The sequence below is a fragment of the Triturus cristatus genome, chromosome 10 (genome assembly GCF_964204655.1).
Source record: "Triturus cristatus chromosome 10, aTriCri1.1, whole genome shotgun sequence".
Lineage (NCBI taxonomy): Eukaryota > Metazoa > Chordata > Amphibia > Caudata > Salamandridae > Triturus > Triturus cristatus.
Genome location: NC_140593.1, coordinates 891349641 through 891373279, shown reverse-complemented (window position 1 = coordinate 891373279; position 23639 = coordinate 891349641). Strand labels below are relative to the sequence as shown.

At 47.3% G+C, this 23639-nt stretch overlaps 1 protein-coding gene across 2 annotated transcripts in view; it reads right to left on the bottom strand.

Moving 5' to 3' along the window:
- Positions 1 to 23639, bottom strand: part of LOC146796188 (unconventional myosin-Ig-like) — a 1225789-nt gene that overhangs the window by 491681 nt on the left and 710469 nt on the right. The window lies entirely within an intron of this gene.

The window sequence follows — 23639 nt, the reverse complement described above, 5'->3', positions numbered from 1 at the left end:
TCGCAACCGCTCTATCTACATCGGGACCCACGATTGTACCTGTTTCAAAATCAAACCGCACTCGACACAACTCCTGCGGGTTTGGGTTTGAACCATGATCCTCCAATTCCTCACAGAGGAATTCACACATTTTGTCAAACACATACCTCTGTTTTGGGGCATCCCATTGGTGAAAAACGTTAAGAACTGATTCCACATTATAGAGTGAAGGGAAACCAATCCACCTACGCGCCAGATGATCTAACACCTCTTTCTCGTCAGGACCAGGCAGCTGACTACGCAATTGCTTACGTTGTAAACCAGGGGTCATACTAGATGACCCAAAGAGAGGCGACATTAAACTAGTAACTACATTAGCTAGACGTTGTCGTGCTGAAGGAGAAGTTGAGGCGAAAACGGGGGGATAGACAGAGGGAAGAAAAGCGGAGTCAGATACAGGTACCTGGGTAGTGTAAGAAAGAGCGCCGGGGAGGCAGCTGATGTGCTAGGCAAAGTCGCAGGAAGCGCGGGGGCAACCGGTAACAAAACTGGCGGCCCTTGAGAGGGCTGCACTGCAGGGATAGGAGCCAGCTGAGGAGGAGCTGGCGGCTGTGGTTGCGGCATATGGACTGGAGGCTGTACATTTACGAGCTGTGGAGGCGCTGTGGCATTTTGCGCATACGGGGGTGGCGAACTTAGCAAATGGGACATCAGGGAATCCTTTTCTATCTCTTTTGCTTCATCTTGCACAAGGGGTGACAAAACAGGGTAACATTTATCGATCCCTAGTTTGCGCTGTCTATGTAACTGCTCATTCATATGTTCCTCCTCATTATCTTTAAATTGCACAGCTGCTTGCATCACAGACATACCTCTTTCTCTCTTATTCCTTTTCGCTAGCTTAATTTCCTTCTGTTTGGCTTCCTTTCGCCATAGGCGGAAAGAATCAAACATCGCCGGCCGGGCTTTCTTTTTAAACAATTTAACTTCCAAATTATCTAAGATATCTGTATCGAAACTACCATTTTGGTGCCATTTTAAAACACCGTCCTTTCTCGTGTATCGGATCCATACTTCATTATATGCAATGGGGCCCACGCCATGCTTTACATAAAGCTCATAAGTTGGAGTTCCAATTGGAGGAACCGGACACGAATCCTCCAATTGGGAATCCTTTCTACAACCCAAACAAAACAAATTTCCAAATATACTAGAACCAGGCATCTTCGCTCACTAGTCTAGTTTCAAACTTCAAAGGATTATCGATTACGATATTCTCGTGAATACACGAGTCCTCTGGCTTTGGCACTTGCAAGCTCCAAATCGAAACGATCCCGAAGGATACCAAATTCCCGAAGGATACCAAACAAACTGGGAGACGCTCCACTTATACTTAACTGAATATCGATGATCGATGGCGTCACCAGAAGACTCTCTCGATTGTTTCGCTCTACCAAAATCGTCAAGGGTCCAAAACAGGGCGATTAATCAGGGCAGCAGTCCTTCGTAGCCGTTGGGACGTGGAGAACCTCGCAGAAAAGACTTTCGGACCACGTCGACATGCAGGGGTCGATTAAGTGGCGGCCTTCCTCCGGAATTTCCACACGAAGCTCCTCACGAACTTCTGGCTTGGACTGGTACCGCTGAAATCGTCCCGAGTTGGGCGCCAACTGAAGTACTGGGAATTTAAAGCCCAGCGGTGCAGGGGAACACACCCTAAGACTTCGGGTTCTTCCTGTTTCAGACCTACAGAAACACAGAGTCTTCCTGGTGAAGTCAAAGATCGATTTATTGGCTGCAGACCAATTACAGGGGTCCGAGAAGTACAACACAATGTATGTTCTCAGGAGACTGCTTAAAGTTACAGAAACGGGCTTCTCCTTAAATACAAAATATCATGCTTCAGGCACACATTCCTCGTTTTACGATATGGTCATCTTACATGTATTTATTACAAACGAAAAGGCAGAGTCATGATGACCATCCCACATTCCAGTTAAGCCAGCCCACAATTATTTACCCAGCGAGGCTCAGATCCCGCATCAGATATCAACAGGCCCCAATAAACGTGGGCATCTCCTGTTTGGAAAACAAGCCATAAAGCAGGAAGAGTCAGGTGTGAAAGAGATTAGCCGGAGGCTCGTGTTCATGAAGAGGCTTTATGGTGTGTCAAACCCTGATGCTAATCACAGGTGGCCGTAGGACGGGGAGCTCGTGGGACCGGACTGACCTGGGGCAGCGGAGCCAAGCTGCCCAGGTCACAGAGAAGTCAAATAGAAAGCATATGTGATCTAAAGGCCCGTATTTGTTCGTAATGTGTAGCCTATGTGAGGGCAACCATAAGATGGCCACCGCTCCAAGATGGAACCCACGAAGTTAATGTAAAATCGTATATAAAGTGCATTTATCGCTAAAACGTTATACAAAGCACTTGTACATACTGCATTGACCATTCGCGGTTTGCTAATTCCGGGATAGACAGGGGTAGGGCCCTGCCTCCCACGCGGCCCCAAATTCTAAAGTACCACAAAATATGCTCGACATTGGAATCTCCAGTTTGTGGGGTTCCCTGAGGGGGTTGAGGGGACATCCCCTGCAGACTTTGTAGAGACGTAGATCCTGACGTGGGTTCAGGATGGGCCCTTATCCTCATGCCTCATGGTGGAGAGTGCGCATAGATCTTTGAAGACTGTTGTCTGCCTGGGGCACCTCCTCGACCAAGGTCTTGAACTATAAAGATAGGGATGTGGTCCTGCACTTTTAATGCGAATTGGCCCCCATGACCTTCCAGTCCTCCCGGATTCTAATTTTCCCAAACTATACCCATTTGTGCAGTGCCAACGTCGGTCCTTTGAAGTGCTCAAAAGCGATGAACCTATGCTACTTGCTTCTGTTCCCTGCCCGTCTCAAGGTCCTTCATACCTCTACATCCTTTTTTTTACACTCCTGAGGCAGCTTGGGAATGAGCTCCGGAGGCCTGACCTTTGCGTACTAACTCACCGCCTTCCTTGGAAGATTGCTCACCAACAAAGATGCCACTGGCAGAAACCGGAGCCATGGCGGCAAAATGGTTCTACCAGACAGGGCAGGCAGACAGGACCGTCCCCTGCCTCCCCACTGAAGATGCTTCCCTCCCATGACCCCGCAGTGGAGGCCACGGCTGTTTCTGAACCAGATCCTTAGGTGACTTCTGAGACCCTTGCTTAATCCTTCCTTGACACATACGGTGGTGCTGAACTTTGACCCACTCGAAGACCTCTTCAATGTCCATTAAGATTTTATGAATCTCATGTGTCTGGAGCAATGCAGTCTTCTTTCATGGACTTCAACGGAGGGATGTGGTGCGTGTGTGCCCCATGTTGTGGACTTTTGTAGTTTGTAGTTATGTTTGGGGATGACAGATGCTTCTGGGGGAAGTATGCGGTGGGGTAGGTGGTTGAGGGGAGTGTTTAGGGTGGTTGGTCCCATTTGGCCATGTGTGTATCCTTTTAGTTTAGGCAGACTGCGACCTCTTGTCCTTTTATTCCAATTGGATGCCCACTTGGCCCACGCCTGGGCCTTTATGAGAGCTTGTTGCTATTCTGGTTCTTAGGATACTGACATGGAATGTCATATATTGTAATATATTTTGTTATAACGCCATTACAACGCGTTCGTTACAATGACCGCATTGTTACATCGCATACTATTACATCCCAAGTCATTACAATGACTTGCTATAGGGGGCGCCCTGGACTTAGGAATAGTATAATTTACTATTCCTACTCCAGTTTGTGCAACAGCGGAGAAATTGTTGGATTGTAAATCCAACACCTTCTGACCCCTACAGCAAGTCGTTGTAATGACTCGCGATGTAATCGTATGCGATGTAACAACGCGGTCCTTGTACCGACCGCGTTGTAATGGCATGCGATGAATCACATGAGCACTAAACGATGTCTCCCGGCTTAACTGTTTTAAATGCAGTGCAGTCCTGGGGTTTGCAAAGTGCCATGCACCCGATGTTCTCCTCCTGCAGGAGACTTAGCTCCTTGGTACCACCCGCTGTTCTTTTTTGGCCCGATATGGGTATGATAAGGTACTCCACACTGGTCATACAAGAGGGTCCCAGGGGTGGCTATCCTTCTTCACAAAGTCTCCCTACGGTGGTCACCCATAGAGAGTCTTTGATCCGCAGGATAGGTTTATCACACTTGATGGGATGATCGCTGGTCAGACATGCTACCTGTTGAGTGTTTATCTATCCCCCCCAGCTCCCTGGCTCCACGCTGGATGCCTTACAGGTGTTGGCAGGGAATGTACAAAGGGTTACTATTGTTGGCGGAGATTTTAATATGCTGATGTTTGCTGCTTGAGACAGCTCAAGTGCTCTGGCTGGCCCAGCCCCTTCGAGCACCTGGCCCATGGACTGGGATGCTGGCTGTGGTCTATGTGACGTTTGGCATACCTGGTACACCATATACACACACCTTTGGTGCACATAAAACGATCTCCCGCATTGACTATGTCTTTTTGCCAGCTACAGATATGCTCCTCACCGCTGCGGTGGGTATCTTACCGCGAGGCATTTCTGACCACGTCCCTGTTACTGTCCAACTGGGTTGTGAAGCTCAGAGTGAGCGTCCTATGTGACGCCTTAGTGTTTGGCATCTTACGAATACGACTGTGGTTGACTAACTATCAAAGGAGCTCATTGCCTTCCTGCAACTTAATGTGGGGTCGCCTGGGACTCTCTGAGCAGTCGGCAAAGCCTTAATGAGGGGTATAGCCCAAACACATTTTTACAATCAGGACCAATAACGATTGCTGCAGATTGAAGGGCTCGAAGGCCATAGAGCTCAAGTGGAGGAGGCTTCAGCAGTGGAGTCCATTGAGCCTCACCAGCTTGTCCTTGATCAGTTATCCCTGTGCCAACTGAGCCTTGATGAGCCTCAGCAGTGCTGCCTCCTAGAGGTGACTAATACGGTTTTAGCGATAAATCGAGCAAACTTTTATACTGGCTGGCTTCCCGTGGTCTCGTCTTCAGGGTTGTCTCCAGTATTCGGGTCCCTGACCAAAACCTGCTTACAGAGACTAGTGGTATTGTGGCTGCCTTTACGGGATACTATGGTGCGCCATATGCACAGAGGTCTCCCCGCTGATTGTAGACCTCCGGCTCCGCTCACTGGTAAAGAACGATGCTGCAGCACTTGATGAGCCCTTTACTCTTGCTGAGGTCACCTCTGCCCTGAATTCGGTCAAGACTTCGGGACTGGATGGTTTACCAGCAGAATATTTTAAAGAGGCTTGAACCCCATTGCTGCCCCACTTACTGGCATTGTACAATGAAGCCATTTCTCTAGGCAGATTTCCGTCAGAATTGAACGAGGTTCCAATGGTGGTCCTCCATAAGTCAGGGCACCCTCCAGAGTCTTGTGTGTCATATAGCCTGATTGCTCTCATTAATTCTGAATTTAAGATTTATGCTAAATTGTTCCTAAGCTGGTTTATTTGGACCAATACAGCTTTATGCCTCGTCGTGGGACTCTTCATTATATTAGATGGGCGCAGGCGGTTGTGGCGTAACGTCATTTGCTGCCCGGATCTAACGCCTTTCTCCTCCTTGATTCTGAAAAGGCTTTTGACTCTGTTGATTGGGACTTCCTCTGGTATTATTTGGCTTGGATGGTTTTGGTCCCTGGTTTATTAGATTTATACAAACAATGTACACTAATGAAATGGCAAAGATTAGACTGAACGATATTCCCGATTCAAAGGGGCACTAGACAGGGGTGTCCTCTGTCCCCTCTCCTGTTTGCTCTTGCGATAGAACCCCTTGCGGCATGGGATAGTTGTGATGCTCAGATAAAGGGCTTCTGGTGGAGGGATGAGGTGCCGGAGGATTGTATCGTGCTTTACGCTGACGATGTGGTCCTCTTTTTGCATGACCCTTTGCATTCGAGGCCACAAGAGATAGATATGCTCGCTCTCTATGGCCAGGCGTCTAGGCTCCGGATCGATCACTCCAAATCCATGTTGGTTTCCTTGATGGGCCCCTTGCAGGATCATGGTTGGCGAGGCACTATACCTCTATGCAGGCTGACTTTCCTTTATCTTGATGTATACATCTCCCTGGTCCACACCTTGGCTTGGTTGTTGAATATAACACCTTTGGTGCACGCGTAAAAAAAAATCTGGAGTGCTGGTCTTCCTTACCACTCAATCTCATGAACAGGATTGCTCTTTTTAAAAATATTGTCCTGCGTCGGGTTTTGTACAACAGGACACCAGAACACCAAGCAGCTTCCTGTCGGTCCTCACCAGTTCAGCCCCTGTTGCATCCAGAATACTGATAGCGGCAGGCGTGACAGAGATTTACTGGACGTTACTGGAGTAGTGTTACGAATTTGGCGGGATGCCGCGAGATGGACTGGTTGGAAGGGCAAGATTATTCTTCAAACTCTCCTCTGGAGGAGCACATTGCTCCATCATGTATCGGGCGTACCTGGATTTGGATGTTGGTAAGTAATTGGAATCTCTCAGTGGGGTGATGTATGGCAGGGTTCCGCTATATGCCCTTTCTCCGACTTACAAGCGGACTTTCACCTGCACCACACTCAGTTTTTTCATTTCTTGAAGATTCAACATGCCTTATCTTATCATCAGCCTGCTTTGATGGAGGTACCGGAGGATAGCCCGATTGAGGTTAAAGTCCTTTTCCCCCTTTGGTCCAGGGGGTTCCCCAAATTATCCGGTCCCTGGTCATTAACTTCCTGGATTTGTTCCTATCCCTTCGCACTCATTGGGAGGCCTGTCAGGGGGCTTTGAAGGATGAGGACTGGAGGGAGGCGATTGTAGCACTATTGCAGCCAGCCATTTCCTTCCGGCCCATATTATCCAAGTTAATATCCTTCATTTGACTTATCTGATGCAGGAGTAGCTGTGGAGGGTGGATAAGCTTCAGACATCCGTGTGCCATGGCTGCGGTGCGGTCACCAAAGATTTCTACCATGTGGTTTGGCTATGCCCTGTAATGCAACAATATTGGTCTCACCTTCTGAGGGTCTTATCTGATGTGCGGGGTAGGCCAATAGATCGTCTCCTCGGATTGCGGTGCTGGGGCTGCTGGATGATTTGAGAGCTAGGAGGTCTGAGCGGTGTCTGGTGGGCCTGGGAACATTGTTGAGAAAACTTGAAATAGCTCGGAATTGGGCTTTTAAGACTGCCCCTGATTTACATGTGTGACAGAGAGCCATGGACTGGTGTTCAAAGATGGCGGGGCAAGTAAATGCTGCACATGGCTGCCCACAGAAGTATCTTTTTGGTTTATGCACAGATGTCGTTGATGCTTGTCTGCATTTGGTTGTGTTTATTTTGTTTAAAGATGAATCTTGTATTGGTGGAAAATCAATACAAATACAGAAAAGACGATCCAGACAGTAGTGCTTTGTGAAGTTGTGGAGTGATGCCCACATAGGAGCCTGGCAAATGACCAACTGCACTATTTTGCCTCCGCAAATCCAATGAAGAGCATAATCCACATAGTATTCCCTGGTATGAACACTATGAAAACTAAGAGCTCTTTAGGATCGAACCAGTGGAATCTTTCCTCTTTGGAGGGTTCAGAAGAGTAATACTGTGGCTGACATGGAATGGAATCAATACTTTCGGATGAAAGGAGGCTGGGGTCTAAGAGCCATTTTATCTGGAAAGAAGGCTGAGTATGGCCGTTTGACGGATTGGGGTTGTAGCTCACTCACCGGCCTTCCCCAGGTTATGGTGAGGAGAAAATCTTGAGGGTGGGAAGCAGCAGTTGACAGCTATACAGGAGTTCAAAAGGCATATACGTTAGAAATGTGAGGTCCAAGTTCAGATCCAACTAAGGCGAAAGGAGAAACTGGAAACATTTATTCCAAACCTTCCAAAAACGCATCACAACGGGGTGATTTAAATAAAGAGGGCTGATCTGGCAATAGTGCAAGAGCCAAAATAAATGGCAAGTACCCTTTGACAGCGCCCGAAACAAGTCCTTGCTCGGCTAGGGACCATACAAAAAGCAACACTTCAGAAAGCTTGGCATGAAAGAACAAGTTACTTACCTTCACAAATGCTCTTTCTGGTAAACTTTCGATGTAGCTGCCAATTCCTCACCTTTTGAATATTCTTCAGGGGTCAGCCTGGATCTGGAATCTTTTCAGTAGAAACTCTGCACGCCGGTAGGTGGTACAATGCGGCTCTGTACTGATGTTGTTCCGCTCCGGAAATGAAGCATGGTACCAATATAGGCACCCCACCAGCGCACTGACATCAGTTGCTTTTGAGACTGTCCATTCTCCATAACGCAGAGCCCCAAAGTGAATTGGTGTGACCAGAGTGCAGGCTCCTAAACTTGGGATCTTGCTCCCAGAACAGAGAGGAAGGGAGGGTTGGCGAGGAATCTGTGGCTAGATAGAAGTTTACCAGAAAGACGGTTACGGAAGGAAAGTAACTTGTTCCTCTGATAGAGATTTCTAGCTCCGGATTCCCCACTTTTTAACTAGATACTAAAGCAGTACCTGTTTGGGGGGGGGGGGTCTGTGGATGGACTCAAACCAGAAATTCCTGCATAACCGAGCAGGCAAAATGCCCCTCTTGGAGAACCTGACTATTCAGAAAATAATGCTTTATGAACTTATGGAAAGATGCCCACATAGTCGCACAGCAGGCATCTAGAACAAGGACTACGCATGCTAAGGGAGTAGTAGCCACCTTGGTCCTGGTAGAATGGGCGTGCAGTCCTTCCAGAGGCTACCTTTTAGCTAATGCACAGTAAATCTTAATGCAGTGCCCAATCCAGCATGAAATGGTTCTCTTCTGCACAGCTTTGTCTTTCATCTCTCAAGCAGAACCCCACAAACAGCTGATCATCCACCCTCTGGTCTTTGATAATATCTGTGTAGAAGCTCAGTGCTCTCTAGCTGGCCAGGTGATAGAGACTCTCCTCTTCCTTAGAGGAGTGAGGTGAAGATTAGAACGCCAGCAGTGTGATGGTTTGACCGACGGGGAAATTCGTTAAGATTTTTGGCACAAAGAATGTCACAGTCCACAGAACCAGTTTGTCTGGGAGGAGGGTGGTGCATGGTAGGATGATACAGAGAGTTTGAAGCTCACATACACACATGCACGCACTCAAACATGGACACATGCACGTATGCACACACACACCACCGATATGGTGACGACAAACACTGTCTTAAAGATTAGGAGCCATAAGGAATAGCTGTGAAGCAGCTCAAATTAAATGCACATTAAAAAGGTGAGGAACAAGCGAAGGTCCCACTGTGGCATGACAAAGGGAGAGGAAGGCAGCAAATGGTATAAAACTTTCAAAAATCTCTTCTTAACAACTGACGACTTAAACAAAGAGGGCTGAGCTGGCAACTTCAAAAAAGCACAAAGAGCTGAAAAGCACCCTTTCACTGTACCCAGAGCAAGGACTTGCCAGGCTATGGACAAAACAAACAATAAAAATATATCTTGTTCTGAAGTGGGTCTACTTTTGTCAAGTACACCATAAAGCCACACACTTGTCCCAACGACAGACATATACAGTTTTTGTTGAGGAATGTCTGGCTGCCAAGATGACATCAACCACATTCAGAGGATTCTTGAAGGTGTTCAGCTGTCACCACCTGATCTCTACGCATAAAGGTGCAAAGCCTCAGGTAAAGCACCCTGACATGCTGCAGAGACAGCAGGGCCTTCTAGAGGAGCAGCCTGATCGGAGCATAAATGCGCAACCGTATGAGTTTTCGATACCATACTCTAAGTGCCCTGGTCAAGGCCACTTGGATGACTTGAGTCCAGTCAGTTCTGAACTTCTTGAGAACACAGGGCAGGAATGGTATCGGTGGAAAGGAGTACAGGAATTCCGAGTTCCTCTCTAAGAGGAATGCAACTCCGAGTGAGAGATGCTTTGGAAACTCGAACCCACAGAAGTACTGATATTGTGGGTTCTCAGTAGTGAACAGATCAAGCCAAGGTTACCCCATTCATGGAAGAGACCCTGGGCTACCACCGGATGTGTCTACTGCCACACATGACCCACTAGGCGCTGATAACTGAGCTCGTCCACCCTAACATTCAATGAGCCTACCAGGTGGTTCACCACCAGGAAGATTCCTTGGTGGTCCAGCAATTTCCAGAGGTGCAATGCCTTCTGGCACAGGGTTCGTGACCCCAGCCCATTCTGTTTGTTGCAGTGTCACATGATGATGGTGTTGTCCATTAGCATCTGTACCAGCCTAAATTGTTGGATGGCAGGAAGGCTTTCAACACCTAGCAGATGGCCTTCTGCTCAAGCAGGTTTACATGGAGATGACCCTCCACCAGAGACCCGAGGCCTCTGATCTTCACTTCTCTCAGATGGCCACCCCAACCCAGAAGCGATAAAAATGAAACATCACTCTCAGCTCTGGGTGAGAGAGGGAGAGGGATCTCCTGTTGACTCAATTGAAGGCCAGCAACTGTGACTGCAGATCTTTTGCAGACTCCTCTGAAATCTGAACATGGTCAGAGAGGTTGCCTTGATGTTGGACTCACTGAGACTTCAGATCCAAATGCAGAGCCCACAAATGTCACCTGGTGTGCCTGACCAGCAGGATGCAAAAGCCTCAAAGTCGACACCACTCAAATCCTTCCAATTAGGCTGAAAGATCAGGATCATTTCCTGAATGTCTTGAAGCAAAGGCATGAAACTAAACAGCGTCCAGAATGACTCCGATGAAGGGAAGTGTATGAGAAGGAGCTAGGTGTGACTTTAGCACATTGATAGTGAACTCCAAAGATGACTGGAGGTGCCTGACGACTGCCTGGGGTGAGCCCACCTTCAAGAGCCAGTTGTAAAGGTAGGGGAAGACTGGCACCCCAGACCTCCAAAGATGCACTGACATCACTTTCATGAACACCCAAAAGGCACAGGTGAGACCGAAGGGGAGCACAGCAAACTGAGAATACTCCTGTCCACACCACAAACCACAGGTAGCGCCGATGGGCTTGTAGGACGGATATGTGGAAATAGGCGTCCTGCAGGTCCAACGCCATCATCCATTCTCCAGGGTCGAGGGCAGCCAATTCCTGATTAAGAGTGAATATCTAAAATAGGATAATGGCCCTTTCCTTCTTTGGCACCAGAAAGTAACAGGAATATCAACCACATCCTGATTTTGGTATGAGCACTCTCTCAATAGCTTCTGTGGCCAAAAGGGCTTGCACTTCCTGCCGCAAAACAGAGAGATGGGCTTCTGTCAGTCAATGGGGAGATCGTGGCAAATGTGGCAGTGCAAAAAGGAAAGGAAGCTCATTGCCCTTCCAAATAATTTGCAAGACCCACCTGTCTGATGTTATGCCTGCCAGCGCAGCAAGAATCGTGGGCTCCTGTCTTCTACCAGGTGGCTGTGCACCCTTATGGGCATGCTAAAGAGGTTTGACAGGTGGTGCTGTAGGGGTGGTAGTGGACTGAGCAGGCCGTTGGCCTTGGCAGCAAGGGTAGTCGGCACCATGGCCATGACTGCAACGTTGCTGTGCACCATACGGGGGCTGGATTGGCTGGCAGTATGGGGCACCTCTGCCAAAACCACAAAAGGAACAGTAGATTTTGTGCGGCTGACAAGGTGGGGAAGATAAGCCCAGGACGCAAGCCGTCACCCTGATCTCCTTGAACTGCTTAAGAGCTGAGTCTTCTTTGTCCCCAAATGGGTGAGTTCCATCGAACTGCATGTCCATGTGAGACGACTGGGCATCACTTGAAAAAACTGTGGACCGCTGCCAAGCGTGGCAGTGAATGGTGATACTGGGGCTGATGGCCTGCCAATTAGAATCACCTATGAGGACCTGAGTCACTGAGTTTCTAAGGGCATGGGAAAAGCGCCCCAGCAGACAGCTTACATTTACTGACTTGAGCACCAAGCTGGTGGATGAAATACATTATTTGTTTATTTGGGGAAGTGTTGGGGTCTGTTTTGCTTGCGGATGCCTGCAAGACCAAGCTTTTGGGGTAAGGGTGCTACGATAAAATTGCGGGTCGCACGGGCCAGGTGATGGCATTGTGCACTTTGTCGGTTGACTGGTGGCCCAGAGCAAGGTTTAGCCCAAGCCCCCAATAAGGTGTCAATTAGGGCCTCATTAAAAGGCATAAGGGGCTCAGAAGATGTTTGCACTGCTGGAAGACTTTCGTCAGCACATTAGTTTTCACCTTCAAGGAGGGGAACTGGAGGTCAAGAGCTTCAGGTGCCCTACACAGTACCATGGTCTAGGAGGGGGATTATTCTGTTGCTGGTCCTGGGGGTGAGAGAAGACCTGATTCAGGGGAATTTTCAAGGCCGCTGACCTACTGCAAGTCCCCATACCAACTGTCTTCATAATTGAGCTGAGCGAATTAATTGCACGCCTCATAGTCAAACTGGAAGTACTCCTGTCCCATCATGAACTGCAGATAGCACCTCTGGGACTGCAGGAAATGGATGTGTAAATAAGCATCCAGTAGGTCCAACGCCACCATCCAGTCTTCAAGATGGAGGGCAGACAAGACCTGGGCCAGGGAGAGCATCTTGAATTTGTCCGCCAATTAAGAGAGAAAAGTTCTAGTATAGGACATTGGCCTCTATACTTCTACAGCACCATAAAGTGGTGGGAACAGCAGCCAGTGCCCACATTTGATGCTAGCACCCTCTCTATGACTCCTTTGGCTAGAAGGGCCTGCATTTCCTGTAGCAAGAGGGATAGATGCTCCTCCAAGCAGCCATTTTTTCGGATGATGGAAGATGTGGCAAGGGGATAAGAAATGGAAGGGCGTCACCACGCTGAACAATTTGCAAGACCCACTTGTCTGATTGTCTGTCATCTAGACAAAAAGCATTGGATCCTGACTCCAACAGAGCAGATATGTGCCTTGAAGGGTGCACTAAAGGGGCGTTGCGATTGCAAGAGTTAGAGGGGTGGTGTATTGGGCCTCTTTCTGTACCCGTTGTCCATGTTGCCTTTTTGAACTGCAACTCCAGCCACAAAAAGGCTGTGGAGATTGCTGGGCCAGGCTGCATAGTTTGCATTGAAAGCCACTACCATAACCACACAGGGGGAGAAACTGCAGGCGTGGAGGGGAGTACAGGCCCAAGAAGCATTCTGTGGTCCCCAAATGTCCTTGAAGCGCTCAAGGCTTGACTCTGCCTTCTCGATAAAAGCGCAAAAACCATCAAAGGGGATTGTTCATTAAAGTACCCTGGACATCAACTCTGGTGCTGTTTGCCTGGCAAAGGGAATCTGTAGTATCCAGCCCAGAGTGGATTATAAACTTTGTCACATTGAATGGATTGTATATGGGTGGGCAGTATATCATCCAACACAGCATGGAGCACCTGAACAATGGAGTCCCAAAGGGCTTGTGTGTAGCTCCACAACAGGTAGCTAGCATTAACTGAATGTAATGCCAAGCTGGTGGAAGACAACATGAGCTTCCAAATGTTTCTATATGCTTAGATTCTCTATTCAGCAGTGTGGTTTGGAAGGTATAGGGGTTTAGTCGGTTTGAGGATGCCTGTACGACAAAGCTTTCTGGTGTTGGGTGCTGCGTCAGGAAGGCTGGGTAGCCAATGGCTGGACAATGGTTTTATGCTTTCTGCCTGCTGACTTTACTAAACAGCAGAAGAGGTTAAGAACTAGTTTGCCCCGGCTGAAGCATCTCAGTGAGGACATTTGTTTTCACCTCCATATTAAGCGACTGCTGGTCAGAACACTCAGCTGTCCTTCTCATCACCACTGCAACTGAGGCACTGTATGCTGAGGTAGTCCCAGATGGAGAAACAAGCTCAGTGTCTGGTGGAGTGTCCAGGCCACTGGCATCCTGTAAATCCTCATAACATTTGCCATCATTACAGGGTTGTGCCAATTCATCCCCTGCATCAAAACATCTTTATCCAAGTCTGTGGCAAACAAATTATGAATGACTTGGGTCCTTCCATGAGGCAGGAGCAATGTATTGGAGTAGGAATGGTTGCTGAAGTGCTGTGGATGAGGGCGTGGCCTTGGTCAAGGTTGAAATGGTGCTGACTCATGAGTCCGAATGCACTGTAGGAAATGCTTTGTCATACGGTGTTCAGGGTGTTGGCATCATAGTCTGGCATTGGCTGTGTGCCAATATGTGATTCAGCAACTGATGTCGATCCAGGACCCCCACTAGGTCCAGAGAGTCCAGCTGGCAGGATTGCAAGTGGAGGCCCTTGCGGTTCCTTGGGGCCCAAAGGCACACCAGAAGGAGCTTGGAGCAAACCGTAGCCTCAGATGAAATATATGCTAGACTTGTAGTTATGTTATGTTATGTTATGTTACTAGGTATTTGTTAAGCGCACGGCTACTCCCAGGAGTGTCCCGGCGCTGACCACAGAACCCGTAACACAAGCCAAAACCAGCTGAAAAGAAAGCCCTAGACGATATTAAAACAGCATTGTCTTTAGTTTACGGCGAAAACACAGAAGGTCCTTTTCCTGGCGCAGATCAACAGGGAGTTTGTTCCATAATGACGATACCAGAACCTGGAAAGAGCGGCTGCCCTGTCGCGAAAGATGAAACCTGGGCGTAAAAAGCAGGTGAGCAGATGAAGACCGCAGCGAACGTGTAGGCACGTAGTGTAGACAGCGGGCTCTTAAGTAGGGTGCGCCGATATTATGAGAGGCCTTGAAGGCAAGAACCAAAGCCTTAAAGAAAATTATTTTGCGAATAGGCAACCAATGCAGTGTTCTCAGAAGAGGAGATGTGTGTGTGCGTCGGTCAGCAAGAAAAATCGCTCGTGCAGCAGCATTTTGAGCCACTTGGAGGCGATTAAGAAGAAATTCCGGTATACCCAGGTAAAGGACATTGACATAATCAAGTCGAGACAGGATCAAAGCCTGTACGACTATCCTTCTGTGGGATTGAGAGAGCAGCGGGAGAAAATTCCGTAACATCCTGAGCAAAGCGAAACATGTGCCTACCACAGATTGTACCTGGGTGCTCATAGAGAGTTTACTGTCTAGTTTAACCCCCAGATTCTTTACCATGGTAGCCAGATTTGTTGGCGGGAGCATGTTAGATGGCCACCAGTCACGCCAATTTTCATCCGGTGGTCCGCCAAAAAAGATCATTTCAGATTTATCTGAATTGCATTTCAGGTGATTAGTATTAAGCCAGCTGAAAACTGCTGAAAGGCAAAGCTTAATATTGTTGCCATCCAGGACTTCATCTCTGTTACACGTAAATAGCAATTGCGTATCGTCTGCATACGAGACGATGCTGGCACCGAATGATTCAGCCAACATTGCCAGAGGTGCTACAAACACATTAAAAAGTGTAGGGCTCAAGATGGAGCCCTGAGGGACTCCAACATTCATAGCTTCCATGTGGGCCTCAAAGGGAGGGGACCAAACAGTTTGCTGTCTATTTGTGAGGTAGGACCGAAACCACTGCAAGGCAAGGTGCCCGATGCCGCACCTCCAAAGACGATCTAGGAGAAGGTCATGGGGCACGGTATCGAACGCTGCCGATAAGTCAAGAAGGACCAGCACTGCTCGACCACCCCTATCCAAAGTAACTTTAATTAGTTCAGAGACCTCAAGGAGAGCAGTTTCAGTGCTAAAATTAGCACGAAAACCAGACTGGCTAGAATGTAAGACGTTATTGGATTCTAAGAAATCTCCGAGGATGTTATTGACATACTTCTCTAGAGTTTTGGATAAGGCAGGGAGCAGTGAAATAGGTCTATAATTACTCGCTATCAGGGGGTCTGCGGAGGATTTTTTCAGCAGAGGGAGAATTTTACCCAGCTTCCATTGCTCCGGAACAGTCCCCGAAGACAACGAGAGATTTAATATTTTATTGACAGCAGGATTTATTATTTCAGCAATTGATGCCAGGATTTTTGCAGGACAGGGATCGGCCGGAGAGCCAGATTTCAGGGCATGGAGAAGATGTAAAGATTTCTCCATTGGGATGGCGGGGAAATGTGTAAGATGGTTAAGAGTAGAGGGAGGTTGTTCAAGCAGCCAATCCAGCTCTATAACATGGTTAGAGCTTATTGAGTCGAAAGAAGCTTGTATAGCAGAAATTTTATTAAAGAAAAATACAGCAATAGCATCAGTCCAAGCCTTAGTAGGGGAGAAAGGATTTTTTATGACATTAGGAGAGGTAAAGTCTTTCACTACTTTAAAAAGTTCGGCACATTTGTTACCAGCAAGCTCAATTTTATGGTTCAGAAAAGAAGTTTTAGCTGAGCGAATTTTGCAGTGATAGGTTTTTAATGCATTTTTGTACGTTTGCTTTGCACAGGAATCATAACCCTGTCGCCATGACCTTTCAAGATGTTTACAATGGCTTTTAATTTTTCTAAGGTCGGCTGTGAACCATGGTGCGGAAGGTCTTCCTCTATTAGTGGCACGACTTTGAAAAGGGGCCAAATTATTGACACAGGATTCAAGCCAGTTGTCAAAAGATGATACATCAGCAGCCAGATTGTCATTAAATGAGGGGGGATGTAATTTCAGAAAAGTTCCTACGGCCGCAGGGGTCAAAGATTTAAAAGATCTGAAGCTGCTGGTGCGTGATGTGTAAGACTTGGATGTAGTAGCAGAGGAAACTTTAAAGCCAAAAGTCAGTAAGTAATGATCAGACCAAGCTACAGGGGAAGGAGAGACCATTTCAATCGGTTTATTAGAGAAAACTTGGTCTAATATTTGACCCTTTTCGTGTGTAGGGTGTGCCACATAAGGAGAGAGATGAAGCATATTCAGGGAATCGATCAATTTAATTGCCTCCGAGTTAAGAGGCGCGTCCATATGGATGTTAAAATCCCCTAAAATTAAACAATGTTCATATTTAGTAATCATGGGAGAAATGGCTGACTGCAAGCCTTCTAAAAAGCAATTAGCAGGGCCCGGTGGACGATAGATTAGAATCCCAGCGATAGATGACTGTGGGGAGGTTTTAAGAAGAAAGCTCATACTCTCCGAATTTTCCAGCGTCAAATTAGGGAGTAAGGAGCAGGAGAGTGAGTTTTTATAGATGATTGCCACTCCTCCACCACGTCCTTTTAAACGATCACTTCTTACAATGAGATAATCTGAAGGAATAGCGTTAGCAATGGTGGGGTTCGAACCTTCATGAAGCCACGTTTCTGTAAGAAACAACACGTCAGGGTTGGAGTCTAAAAGGAGATCCAAAATTTGATACTCGTGTTGTTTGACAGAACGTGTGTTTAAGAGCATCATCTGGACAACAGTAGTAGTATGCAGACTCAGGCAAACAGACGGAAAAGGAAAGCTTTCATCTGGAGCAGGGGGAAGAGAGAAATAACACCGCTCACACTTATGAGCATCCATAGAGCCCAAAGTAAGGGAACCAGTGCGATAATTGACATCAGAATCAAGATTTTTGACGGCCTCCCTGGTATACTTACGCCGGGGGTGTGAGAAAAAATATCAAAGGATGACTTACATGTACTGAGGGTGCCGGCACGGTCCAGCGCGTCCGAGGCGCGGACGGGCGCAGGCGGGCTTGCCTTAGGCGCGCCCGCTGCGCGCTAGCGCCGCGTGCCGTTTTATCCCCTCGGTCATGGAGAAAGACTAGACCGCGACTTAACAAAATGGCGGGTCTCCGTGAAAACTATGTCCCAACTTCCTGATTCCCCCTTAGTAAAAGTAAGGCAAGCCTTCGGTTGTGATTCAATTCAATTTCGGATCAGACAATTCAAAATAATAACACAGAACTAATTCATTCAGTTACCCAACATTATTAAAACAGACAAAAAAAATTCTGGATTCACAAAAGGCAAAGATTATAAAAATGCAAAAGTAGCGATTTAGCGATGTGTGCAAAACAGCAAGTTTAAAAAGTAGCAGCAAGGTAAAATAAGAACCGCAACTAGATTAGCTTGACAGGTTTTGTTTCTGATCAATACTTCTAGCCCCAGAGCCCCCAGGTGCCAGGCTAGAACCAGAGAATTTCCCAGAACTTCTCAGTAGGTGGCATCGTGAGGCTCTGCTAGTACTCCATACGTTCCAAAAGTGACAGAGCAGAGTCCCATATCAGTGCCACCCCCTGTGTACTGAAGTCAGTTCCTTTCTTTCTGCGACTTCCGACGGGAATCAGGAGCTCCGCTCCTCCCTTTGCCGGTCTTCCAACAACGCTAAACAACTCTTCAACAGTGTGCTAGGAATCTATGTCTATTGAAATAGACAGGATTCAAGCCATGCCACGACTGCAGAATACAGATAGCGGTCACAAACCCACACAAGGTGTACCTTCGGGCCAGGGCTTAGGCCTCAACCCTACATTGTGTAGCAAATGCACCCTCATGCACACAAAGGCGATTTGAGACCAAGAGGTGAAATTGTAAGTCGCCATACATGAGATCTCAGGTCCTGCTCCTACTCCAAGTTACTGGCCACTCCTGCGATATGTCGGAGCCCATCTTAAAAGGCTTCCAACTGTTGGGGACAGGTAACAAGACGGCCTCCATCGCAGCCCGGTCTGTCTCATCTCAAATGGCAGCTAGCCACCTCTCACGGATACAGAAGCCAAGGTTTTGTTCCAAGCTTCATGTTACAGCAGCAGGCTCAGCGCTTCCTGGTCCTGCCCTCCTTGGGGTGGCCTTGCATTTTTCCCTTGACTGCGCATGCATGGAATATTTTACCATGGGATGGGCCCGAAGGCGCAGTCTGATATGTGCTCTGCCTTCCTTGGGCTCACATCTGGGGCGGCTCCTGGTCCTCTGGACTTTCCTACTGGATGAGTATTCTCAAACTATTATAGAGCTGGGGTGGTCGGCCCAAATCTCCGGGTTTTGTGTTCTTTTTTTTTTTTTATCTTTTGGGGTTTAAACAGATAAATAAGCTCAGAGGTCCATATGTTAATATCAGGATACAGTCAAGTTACAAGTAGGCATTAAAGCATTGCAAGTTGCGAAAAACAGAGGAAATTATGCTCCAGCCCCGTCAGTGTCGAATATTATAATTGACAAGGATTCCATATGCAGTTATCGATATTCACATATTATACCGGGAGCGATATGCTACCTCTTGTCCCTTCCCACCAAAGCTAAACAACAAAACTCAAAACAAACATATAAATCCTGCCCAGCTGAAGCCCAAATCACCTGATTGTTACATATATTCATACTTGTTATACCACAGACCCATTTCCCGGGAGCAGTAATTTGCAGAGCAGAAATGCCACTTTCTCTACTATCACCAAAATGATGCACTGCTGCACCCAAGCCAGTTCCACTGATCCTAGCGATGACATCAGCCACTTTGACTTAGTTTGGAGGTAAATTCTTAGGGCTGTGCGGTGCAGGGAACACTCTGTGGCCCAATGTCTGCTGCTGAAGGGTACCTTAAATGCCTAGAACTCTCCCTCCGTTAGTAGTCTTGCCATGTTACTAAATATATTTATTTGATGATCACAGGATTAGTATGTCTTTTTGTGGAAGACTAACACTGCTGGGCCTGGACATTGGATTTGTTGGGGGTGATAGAAGTGCTGTCTGGCTGGCCAGTCTGACCCATGCCGCCGTACAGAAGTGGGGCTAGAATGCTCGACTTTGCTACCCCCAGCGATCGGGCTTGGGGAAAAGGTACTAAATTCGCAGCGCTGCCTGGTTACTACTTCTCCTAAGACGGCAGCCATGCCTGGGATTACCTTCGTGATGTCAGGTCACCCAGGCCTTCAGCAACTAGCCTGACGCTGGTGGCAAGCGCTGAGGGATCTAAACCCTAGATTCTGGGCAGCACTGCATTCCAATAAGTGAGTTTAAATCATATGTTACCAAGTGCTTAGAAAATATGGTGGGAAACCAGCAATCATGTGAAATTTAGTAGAAGGCTACTTCAGGAGGTTGTGATTAACACCACCCAGCTTACACAGCACTTCTGATTCCTAGCTATTTTTGATCCACAGACAACGCATACCATGGGCCACCACACATCATCTCAATAAGTACCTTATACATAGGCTACGCCTTATATCCAGCACCCCTCAGATATACCATATTTTGGCTTCATTGAACATTTAATGTCCCAATATACCCAAGAACACCACCACAAACCACCGTTACAACCCCCACCTACAAACGATCGTACTGACACAGCACACACTAGACAGAACACTCTCATTATGTAGTCAACATGGCTTCAAAGCAAAGCACGGCCAAAGCGACAGTATTGTCATGCAACATGCACCCAGGAAAGATGCAAACAAAGCTAGCCTAAACTTAACACGGGGCAGGAGAAAACACCGCACCATAAGACACTGAACAGGATTATGATGCATTTATTAAAAAACACCTTGCTCGAGCCGAGTAATGGACATTTGACACCCCAGTCGCTAGCAAAATGGAAAAGTCATTTGCCATACCATACCAAACACAGAAAACAACACAAAAATCATTGAATAAAAAAACTGCTTTCACAATCACTTAATCAAACCGAGTTGGCCTAACGGCTAGGTCGGTCGACCTCAAATCTGAAGAACTGGGTTCGAGTCTCGGCAAGGAGTCTGAACATCCTGTAATTCTAGGCAAATCACGTAATCTCCCCGTGCCTAACAAAACAAGCTTATGACATTATTTAGAGCTATTGGCATTGTAAATGTCATTGTCTTTTTTTTCCCGTTGTGAAGCATTAATTTCTGTCCAGTGTAGGCGCTGCATAGAACCGCGAATCGCTTCCCCTTTTTAACATATGTGGAAATGAACTCTGGATGTGAAAACGACAAAACATGTCTATCGGAAGGGCAGACTGTGCAACAAACTGCGTGACAAACAGCAAGACAAACTAACTCAATATGCTTGAAACATGTCTTCAATGTTCTATGAATCCCACGGAGTAACATGCTACCCATGTGCAAAGTGCTTCAGCACCTCATCAGAGGGCGCCTTGTAAATGACAATACAATACTTGATGGACTTTGGTTCCGCTATTCTTATAATTGGCTCAGGAATTTCATCCATTGTTCTGAATCACATGTTGGATCACCCCCAAAATATGGAATTCAATGGACAGTTTTGAGATACCTACAACAATGTGCTTGCTTTTCCTCCAATATATATATATATATTTTTCAAAGCAATGTTTTACAAACAAGTATTAGCAAAGCCTACAGCCAGCATTTCCAAAGACTGCTAAATCGCCGGTTAACCTTGCATAGGAAGGGTAATGTTACGGCTTCAAGAGATACACATTGCAGTGATCACAGCATATCAGGAGCAGGGACCTGTGTGAGGTAAAAAAATGCCTTGTTACCTTTTAGGGGGTGGGGAGGCAGGGTGGCAGACGGCTCCGGCCTGGTAGCCTTAAGTATGCTCCCGTCCAACCCAGCATCCTCGTGAGTTTCCATGTAAGAAACGGGCATGCTCTTACACCTCCCGCCTCTGTAACTACCTTGAGTTCACATTCCCACAATCAAAGTACCGCGATTGCCTGCCTGTGAAGCCTGTACTGAAAGCTAAGGAGGCAGAGAGGTAAGGTATATTTATTTTACAGAGGGTGCGAGCAAATATGGAGAGCCCGTCTGAGCAGCTGCTTTTTAGAAACACCGGCAGGACCCGGCCCACTTGAAGCCCGGGCGAAATGCAAATGTCAAACACTAAATAAATGACTGCACACAAAGAAAGTTCATATTTATCAACTCCCAGATGAACAAGCATTTACAAAGCAACGGTCTATTGGCATTGCTCATGACATTATTTTTGTTTATGTTTTTGTTTTTAAAACATTTAAAGAAACGGCATTGTTATTTACAATGTCAATAGCTTAATCACTCTCAAATTAGTATGGCCTGCCTCCCAGGACCGCCGCGCTCTCTGTTTCTAACACCAGATGGGAGCCTGTCCTCGTGAAGCCCGGTCGGGAGGGCGAATCCCTCGCCTCGGTGTGGGTTCTTGCGCCTCCTGCTTGCGGGCTGCCAGTGCTGCGATCACCCCTCTCCTCGCTGCTGTGTATCCGAGACCCTCTCCGCGCGCGCTTGTACCCAGAAAAAACAACTGTAACTTGCACACCCGTGCCATCTGACGCCCAGTCACTTAAGTTTACTACAGATGAATGCCCTGTTACCTTATTTTGGAAGTTTATGTATTTCTTTGCATTCTAACACTTGCACGCAGTCTCCCGCACAGGCGCTCCTGCCTCCATGCATGTACTCGGCGATCTTGCTTCACAGATCAGCCCTTATAACCCCTGTTTTGCCCACTTCCCTTGTCTTGTTTGCCATGTTTTTGGCTGCCTTTTAGTAGCCCCTACCAGAACCCCCCCCCCCCCCCCCCCAGCCACCTGTTCCTGCGCGCACAGCTATCCGCCCGTATGCTTATTCTTTCCACATAGGCGCGCTCTCGTTACTGCTATTCTTCTAGTGTAACTATCCAGATTCAAAGATTTATTTTGAGCTCCCCACAAGAGGTCGTGCCCATCCGGTGGAGGGGGTGGGGGCACCTATGTTGAAGCATGAGGGAATTGTGTTGGCATATACCTGTCTCTTCCCCTGTGTTTGACTCCTCAGTTCTGGTGTTGTCCTAGAGGCCAGGCCAGCAGGCAGCGTGGCGCACACACACTGAGACCACAATGATCACAGCTCAGATTGTGTATTTGAGAAGTGGCTGCTCTTGAAGTCTGCTTTTTAATGAGACGGACAAATGAGGTGATTAAAGGATGGTCATTAAGCTATCAGCATGAAACGATATTATAAGTAATGTGTGGAATGGAAATGGAAGTACATATTGACGAATAATAAGGTTTTATTGTGTAATAAACATGGGCAGGTTAAGCTAAACCTGTGAGTAGAGATGGAAATGTTCTATATTCTACGTAAAATGTGTTCATTGGTAATTAATTGATGCGAAATTCAAGTTAAAAAATGTTAGACCCCCTACATATGGCTGCCACCTGGCTACCATGTTTCCAGTTCACTGCTTTCCTTTGACAAACAGGTGCGTCCTGGCACTTACGTTATTGGCTTGCTTAAATGATAATTTGTGAGCGTGAAAGGCACAACCTGGTAAAGGGTGACCAGTGGAGATGGAGAGGTGGTACCCCAAAATTGCATTTCACCCGGACTTCTCTTTTGTGGCCTCGTTGTCATAGCGAACAGTCATTACTCCCGTCAAAATCTACTTACTCCCTAAGCCAGCTCAATGATGTCATCACTTAGATGCCATCATCACGCAGGTTCTACTATCAGAAAGCTTTGTTGTGCTCGGTGCCAGTGTTTTCCCACTATGCAAGCAGAGCACTCCTGCACGCGCCGCAGCGCCTTCGCAAGCGCGCGCGGTCCCTTCAGCGGGACTCCTTGCACATCGCCTGAAGCAGCCAGCTGTCACACAAGGTCAAATGCGAGGTGCAGGCAACTGAACTCAGCGAACGCCACAAGTTACCCCCAGAAGATGCTGGAACAGGGTGCAGGCGACCCTACTTCTACTGGGCGTTTGGCCGTTTCTGTGCTATACGTACCTTTCAGTTTAGAAAAAGAGTGCCCAATGCAGTGGAGAGGCGCATTAATAGCACGAATTAAAGCATGCACGTGTGTAGTAGACACATCTAAGGAGCACGCTTGAACACAATTCTAGCACACTATTAAAATAAGATGTCATTCTAAGATCTATTTAAAGATCACGTTTATTATTTATAAAA